This window comes from Mytilus galloprovincialis, chromosome 13, assembly GCF_965363235.1.
Source record: "Mytilus galloprovincialis chromosome 13, xbMytGall1.hap1.1, whole genome shotgun sequence".
In the NCBI taxonomy this organism is placed as follows: domain Eukaryota; kingdom Metazoa; phylum Mollusca; class Bivalvia; order Mytilida; family Mytilidae; genus Mytilus; species Mytilus galloprovincialis.
The window spans coordinates 49,315,701-49,323,452 of NC_134850.1; the positions used below are offsets into that span (position 1 = coordinate 49,315,701).

Consider the following 7,752-nt stretch of genomic DNA (forward strand, 5'->3'; position numbering starts at 1 on the left):
AGGAGCACCACCATAGTTATGGCGTATAAAGGAGGACATTTGGAGCCTGTATCGGTACAGATTAATGTGAGCATTTGCCTACCCAATTCCCCAGCCAGGCCGTGACGGGTCTTATTACCAGAAAGTTAACCTTCCCAAAACATAAATACAATGCAATCAAATAAAACATACGAACTCACACACTCACCTGATTCGCTCAGTCCTCAAAGTATAAAAAGTGTATTTTTTTCTATGTATCAAATATCCTTTTACGTTCCGGGTATTAGCTTTTTGTGTATGTGATGTGTAACATTACGATCGGGTACCAGCCAATCTACGTGTGTATGTGTACATGATTTCCCGTCAAAATGACCGTTTTACAGCTATGGAAAAAATAGTCCATAAACGTTCCGTATAATGATATGCAAATTCATAATAAATCGTAACTTTTTTTATCTTTGTATAATAAATATAACAAAATGGATTCCACAAAATTGAAAATAGCATTATTTTACAAGGATTTCTCATATTTTTCTCACTTCCGGGCGCAGTAATACGTATGTTTTGAAGAAGCTCGAAGAATTTGACAAAGTGAATTGAGAAGGAAACGGATAGATATACGTCCTTGCTATCAGGTAAAACAATTTAAATGTACAGAACAAACACATTTACTTCACACAAATAGTACAGGCTTAAGCTTTTTATTGTCTTATACACGACTGTAGTCTAGTCATGCTAGTCGACGGCGGTGACCTACAAGGTACGGGTCATACTGGGTCAAGTCTAAATATGTAAACATATCCACGTGCTATTAGGTAGAAAGCATCGTAATGCAATATCTACAATTTTTCCTCCTTTATACATCGTTTAACCAGATATATTTCTCCTTTATAAATCGTTTAACCCGATATATTTCTCTCAAATACACTTAAACACGGGTTGTATGTACGTATCTTTTCTAGTGTTTTCTTGTCCTTATTAAAGTTCATTTGTTGATGTTTAAATATTTTTGAACGACTGAATACAGGAGTGAATGAATGCAACAATTATATATACTGAAGACTTGGGCTGTATAATGATAGTGTACGTATATCATACTGATAATTATTCTAGCAGTAATTATGTTAATTTAGGATGTAATGACAGGAATTCATGAGCTATGCCTCAGGCTTTCTGAAAAAAATACCAATGACAATGTAAACAGGAACAAAACATTGACACGAATGCTGCTCTCTTCTCTGTTATAGTTATTTAGGTATGTGTGTTGCACAAGTTTCAAAAAAATTAAGTTATAAAACTTTTTTTCAGGGCACAAACCCACTTTAAAGAGACTTGTCTACTGCCATACCCATCCTAATTTCATGCACCATTTGCAAGCAAGAGACTGAATGGTTTGCAAAATTAAAAATCAGGACGGTGTCCAATTAAAACAAAAGAACTAAACTGGATGAATATTGTAGGAGAAATCTAGAGGAAAGTTTTGATTTGTGAAATTGGTTTTCCTGAAAAGTCATTCATCCTAGCCTGCAGAAAGGAACTATAACTTTCCACCACCAACTGACGAGCTAATGTTGAGCTTCACATATGGAATTACTCAAATACCATCAATGTCTGTGTTTTCAGCACAGATTTCACAAGTTATGACACAGCTGTGTTTTTTTATACCTGTTTATAGAGTTGTATACTAAAATTTTTTTTTTTATCAATAAATATATATTGTGTCATTTAAGAACTTGTATTTTGCCAAAAGATGCATACTAGTGAATGAAAGTGGTGCAGTTCATTTTGCTTTGGTATATAGAATTGAATTACAATTGTTCATGTTATTGGAATGCTTATAAAAATAAGGAGATGTGGTACAATGTATATGATATTTAGTGAGTTAATCAAGCAAAAGTGAATAAGAAATTGGTATAAGCAGTTACAGGTACATGTACTACTGTACAATCTCAAACAATGAGAAAAACTCATACCGTAAAGAGAATTTCATATTTACAAGTAAGTTTTGTTTTTGCGTTGAATAATTTTCTTCTATTGTTTTAATTGCAAATATTGGAAGTGGTTAAAATGCTAATGAGACAGCTGTTATGGCCACAGAGCCTTAATTGAAAACTTCTTTTTCATTCATACCAGTAGATTTTGCCTGGAGTTAGAAACATATCTGCCAACTTTTCAAAATGCACATGGGGGTTTTACATGAAAGATGGTTCATATAGTCATACAAAACCTTCAAGGGGGCCTTCAAATGGAAGCAGGACAAGTCGCCCCACTGGCTAATCGCCCCACTTTTTAAAAAACCGCCACAAACTGATTTATCAAATCGCCCCACATGTGAAATTGGTTAAATCATGTTTAATATTACTCCTGCCAACTCGCCCTACTTATAAAAAAACGGTAATATTTAGATTAATAATATATATATAATTAAAAATAAAAACTCGCACCACTTTAATGAAAACTAATGTACACAGAATACAAACAAACCGAAAATTAATTTACTTACTATTATTGATATATACTGAAATTATAATTCTAAAAAAAACCTGATTGTTGAAGAATAAGTTTTGAAGCTTAGTTATTTGCATAACAATTGAAAAGAAACCTGTTAAATGTATCATAATGCAATATATGGAATTGAACTTATATTCGATGGGATAACATCTTTTTCCATAAGTGGGGTGAGTTGGCATTACTAAATTCATCCTGGTTAATAATATATTTATCTAGATTTCACCGATTTCCATTAGGTGGGACCAGTTGGCAGGAGTAATATTAACGGGATTTAACACGGTTCACAAGTGGGGGCGATTTGGTAATCCAGGTTGGGGCAGTTTTTTTGTCGAGCCTGCAACTTTTGTCGCAGAAAGCTCGACATAGGGATAGTGATCCGGGGGCGGCGGCGATGTTAGCTCGGTTCTTAAAAGCTTTATATTTTAGAAGGTGGGAGACCTGGATGCTTCATACTTTGTATATGGTTGCCTCATGTTACGAAGTTTCCGTCAGTCACATGTCCAATGTCCTTGACCTCATTTTCATGGTTCAGTGACTACTTGAAAAAAAAGTTAAAATTTTTGTAATGTTAAATTCTCTCTTATTATAAGTAATAGGATAACTATATTTGGTATGTGCGTACCTTGCAAGGTCCTCTTGCCCGTCAGACAGTTTTCACTTGACCTCGACCTCATTTCATGGATCAGCGAACAAGGTTAAGTTTTGGTGGTCAAGTCCATATCTGAGATACTATAAGCAATAGGTCTAGTAAATTAGGTGTATGGAAGCATTGTAAGTCGTACATGTCCAACTGGCTGGTGTCATCTGACCTTGACCTCATTTTCATGGTTTAGTGGTTATAGTTAAGTTTTGTGTTTTGGTCTGTTTTTCTTATACTGTTTGCAATAGGTCTTCTATATTTTGTGTATAGAATGGTTGTAAGGTGTACAGGTCTACCTGGCAGGTGTCATATGACCTTGACCTCATTTTCATGGTTCAGTGGTCAAAGTTAAGTTTTTGAGTTCTAATACTATATGCAATAGGTCAACTATATTTGGTGTATGGAAATATTTCATGATCTACATGTCAGTCGCGCAGGTTTTATTTGACCTTGATCTCATTTTTTACAATTCATTGCTCAGTGTTAAGCTTTTGTGTTTTGGTCTGTTTTTCTTAAACTATAAGCAATAAGTCAATTTTATTTGTTGTATGGAAGAATTGTTAGCTGTACATGCCTACCTGGCATGGTTTATCTGACCTTGACCTCATTTTCATGGTTCAATTGTCAATGTTTAGTTTTCTTGGTTTATGTTAAGATTATGTGACAGTTGTAATAAAGCTTTATTATTAGGCCAATTAAAATTAATTGCTAGATTTTCATCCCCGCCCGCCCCTCTGAAATCGTCCCGCCCCGATTTTTTTTATTTAACAAAAATACGATTTCCGGATTTTCTTCATGTCCGTTACCGGGAACCATCGATAACTTCTTTTCATTCAAAACTTCCTGTTTCAAATTTCGTTTTTGTATTTCTTCGAGTAATCTAACGAAAATGATTAAGTCAACATATTCTGCTGCTCTATGATGACAACATCATCTACCGAGAATAGAGATTGATAACGAGAAGGGCATGAAATATTCGAGTTACGAGTAAAACGCCTTGTCCTTGAACGCAAATTGCGGTAGTCACAAGTGATTCGAAAACCGTGTTTCTTCTGTATTTATACAATGACTTTGTGTCAGGAAATTTGGACTGTGAATGATATCCAAAGCGCAAGAATCATCTAACAAATTGGTACAAAAAAACATGACTGGATTAAAGACATTGACACAAGCACGAACTTGTTTGATTTATGACCATGTATTGAGAAAAAAAGTCAACAAACACGCATTTTAATTATAATACCCATGGCTGTTGTTTTTGTTGACAAACAGCAAACACCCTCTGTAACTGTCAACTGTCCCAATACCCTCAATTTAGTCATTAAACAACAACTACTTTTTGGTTAAGTTCATGTTTTACAATACTGAGTTTACATTTTATTCTGTACTCATAATACTTGTGTTGCATACAATTGTACCAATACATTTTATTGATTTTATGGGGACTACAAACCATTGCTTAGAAAGCAAAATAAATTTGGTGTAGGTATAGTCCAACTTATGAGAGAATTTCTCTTCTTTTTGATGTATACTATAAATAGGTTTCTGAAGCGGCAATTACATGTATAACAATGGTTGCCAATCAGGGATTTTTATTTAAGAGTTTAAAAAATAGTGTAGGATTCCTCATACAGCATGTATTAGTGTTTCCTACAGGTGGTTTTGGCGTGTAATGGCGCCCTGCCGCGATTTCTCGACGCCCTGCCCTTTTTGGGGAAAAAATTTGACGCCCTGCCCTAGTTTTGTCGAAATTCCTGACGCCATGCCTTTACGGTACTGAAAGACATATTTTATGAATACCGCTCGAGTTATTTCCCTTCAAACGTAAACAAAAGTTCACTAGGACGCCATTTTGTAATCGATTTCGTAATCAGCTGATTAGCAAACTGCAATAGATTGAATAGTGAATACAGATACTAATCACGCGTCCTGATTGTATCCCCCAAGTCCCAGAAACATCGTTTTGCCTAGAAGATTAATGATATGACATGGTTTTGACAAGAAACTAAACCGGAAAACGATTTCAAAACATCGATTGCTTAGATCAATATTTTTGACAGCTGATAGATTTCTAATTTACATAATATATACATTGTTTGCATGGTTGAACAAGCCAATGAACGGCGATCATGAGACATTTGTCAAAGTGAAAAGTAAAAATTCTTTGCAAACTATTTTTAAATACAAATGCTTGACTGTACCTTAAATGAAATGAATAAAAATCCAAACTAAATTATTAAAAGCAGAATAATCCAGAAAATAAATGAATTCCTTGATGAAATGTTGTCTTTTGTTTACAAACATGTCACATGATAATTTTAGGCGGGAAAAATACTTGGGACAACTATTTCTGGCTATTTATAGACATTTAAAATAAACAGCTGATATGGTAGTGCCATGAAAGTAGTAAAACTTGGTGTATCTATATTAATTTAATTTGGAAAAGGGTGTAGAGGGGAAGGGGTTAATTTGTAAAGTTTTTTTTTTTTGTAATTTACTAAATTTTGGTTACTAAAAATGACCAGACAAATTCTTTAAGTTAATCATTTTAAATAGTCCATTCATATTTTAAAAAAAAAAACCAACCTATCACCCTGATCTTTTTTATGGAACTCTGGCTTTGGCAAACCAACATTTTTTTTCAATGTGGTCCCACATCAAGAATATGATAGACCCAGAAAGAAGTCTGTTACATGTATATATTTTGAACAATAACTATTAAAGAGGTCATTAAACTAGTATTTTTTAAATGAATCCATTTTATAGAAATTGCCTGTTTATGTTAAGTAAGTGCCCTAAAATTGTTGTCCATCGCGCTTAATGTGCCCTCTGAGCTAACAATTACCCTGCCCTTTTTAAAAGCTGCAGGAAACACTAATGTATATACATTATACAAGCTTGTTTTCCACTAGTTTATATCCGCGGTATGAACAACTTGTGACGAGGGTTTCATATGAAATAAAATTTAAAAAATAAAATCCTTCCACCCGCCCCATTTTTTTCAAAAATTTGGATGAAAATCTACTAATTAATTTTAGTTGGCCTTAGGATTATCAACATAATATCAATGATTAGTAAAGAAGGCGAGACATTTCAGTGTGTGCACTCTTGTTTTTAAAGTGAGGCGATTTGTCATGGATTCCCTTCAAATATATTCTAATGTGGTTTTTGGCTTCTTCGTGCATTAACAAGCTCATAGCCATTGTTGAATTAATTGTTTTCTTTAAAATAGTCGACAAAATTGCTCTTACAAAATTTCCATTTGGGAGCCTTGAGCTCGATGGGGGAAATACTCTGCAAATACTGACAGTTGCCAGGTATGGTCATCAAAAAAGTTGACATGTTACTATGTACATTTACCATTATGTTACTTGGTGTTCTTGCTATAAACACAGTACAGAGACTAGTCAATCTTTGTGAACTATTTTTTATGGGAGTCATAGAATATGCGTATACAATCAATAATTAAAAATAGTCTATTTATATTGAAAAGGAAAAGTTCTTATATGTCTAAAGAAGAGGGACGAAAGACACCAAAGGGACAGTCAAACTCATAAATTTAAAGCAAACTGACAAGGCCATGGCTAAAAATGCATTTCATGGGAGGCACAGAAAATATACTGTAAACATAGACTATAGATATAGGTGAACTAGGTACAAAAGAACTCTGAATCTTAAATTCTACAAACCACCTCTGTTCTATGGAAGATAATGGTATAACTGGACTAGAAATACACACAACCTGTAATTAACTGCCTTTACAGCGCTTTCGCGCTTTGATTGATTATGGGCCCAGTTTTCAAGTTGGTTCAAATCAGGATCCAAAATCATGATATTAAGTATTGTGCAATAGCAAGAAATTTTCAATTGCACAGTATTCAGCAATAGCAAGAAATCTTCAATTGCACGGAATTGTGCAATAGCAAGAAATTTTCAATTGCACAGTATTGCACAATAGCAAGAAATCTTCAATTGCACAGCATTGTGCAATAGCAAATATTTTCAATTGCACAGTATTGCGCAATAGCAAGAAATATCTAATTGCACAATATTGTGCAATAGCAAGAAATTTTCAATTGGAGTTATCTTTCTTTGTCCAGAATAGTAGTTGAATCAACTTAAATCATTGTTTTATACAATATACATGTACAATGTATATTCACTTTTACTACCAACTGATAAATTAATACAATCTTTACACAAGCACTTTATTTTACATTTTAATATTTTATGATGTATTTAAATGAGTAGTTATTGTTGCAAACTCCATTAGAAATTTGAATTGAGATCAGTTTTGGAAAAAGGGAAAGGGGGATGTGAAAAAAAATGGGGGGGGGGGGGTTAAATTTTTCAGATTTCATAAATAAAAAGAAAATTTCTTCAAACACTTTTTTGAGAGGATTAATATTCAACAGCATAGTGAATTGCTCAAAGGCAAAAAAAATATTTTAAGTTCATTAGACCACATTCATTCTGTGTCAGAAACCTATGCTGTGTCAACTATTTAATCACAATCCAAATTTAGAGCTGAATCCAACTTGAATGTTGTGTCCATACTTGCCCCAACCGTTCAGGGTTCAACCTCTGCGGTCGTATAAAGCTGCGCCCTGTGGAGCATCTGG

General features: G+C 33.9%; 1 long non-coding RNA gene across 1 annotated transcript; it reads left to right on the forward strand.

Annotated features, from left to right (window-relative positions):
• Positions 1-262: 262 nt before the first annotated feature.
• Positions 263-1,464, forward strand: LOC143056221 (uncharacterized). Its single transcript, XR_012972257.1, has 2 exons — positions 263-614; positions 1,288-1,464. It is a non-coding gene; the product is annotated as an uncharacterized LOC143056221 (long non-coding RNA).
• Positions 1,465-7,752: the final 6,288 nt, after the last annotated feature.